Source organism: Borostomias antarcticus (assembly GCF_949987555.1).
Source record: "Borostomias antarcticus genome assembly, chromosome: 15".
NCBI lineage: Eukaryota > Metazoa > Chordata > Actinopteri > Stomiiformes > Stomiidae > Borostomias > Borostomias antarcticus.
The window spans coordinates 3,859,867-3,860,469 of NC_140248.1; positions in this window are offsets into that span (position 1 = coordinate 3,859,867).

A 603-nucleotide genomic window follows, 5' to 3' on the forward strand; every position below is an offset into this window, starting at 1 on the left:
ATCACCCCTATCCTGACATCTTTAATATCACCCCTATCCTCCCATCTTTAATATCACCCCTATCCTGACATCTTTAATATCACCCCTATCCTCCCATCTTTAATATCACCCCTATCCTCCCATCTTTAATATCACCCCTATCCTGACATCTTTAATATCACCCCTATCCTCCCATCTTTAATATCACCCCTATCCTGACATCTTTAATATCACCCCTATCCTCCCATCTTTAATATCACCCCTATCCTCCCATCTTTAATATCACCCCTATCCTGCCATCTTTAATATCACCCCTATCCTGACATCTTTAATATCACCCCTATCCTCCCATCTTTAATATCACCCCTATCCTGCCATCTTTAATATCACCCCTATCCTCCCATCTTTAATATCACCCCTATCCTGGCATCTTTAATATCACCCCTATCCTCCCATCTTTAATATCACCCCTATCCTCCCATCTTTAATATCACCCCTATCCTGCCATCTTTAATATCACCCCTATCCTCCCATCTTTAATATCACCCCTATCCTGGCATCTTTAATATCACCCCTATCCTCCCATCTTTAATATCACCCCTATCCTCCCATCTTTAATATCAC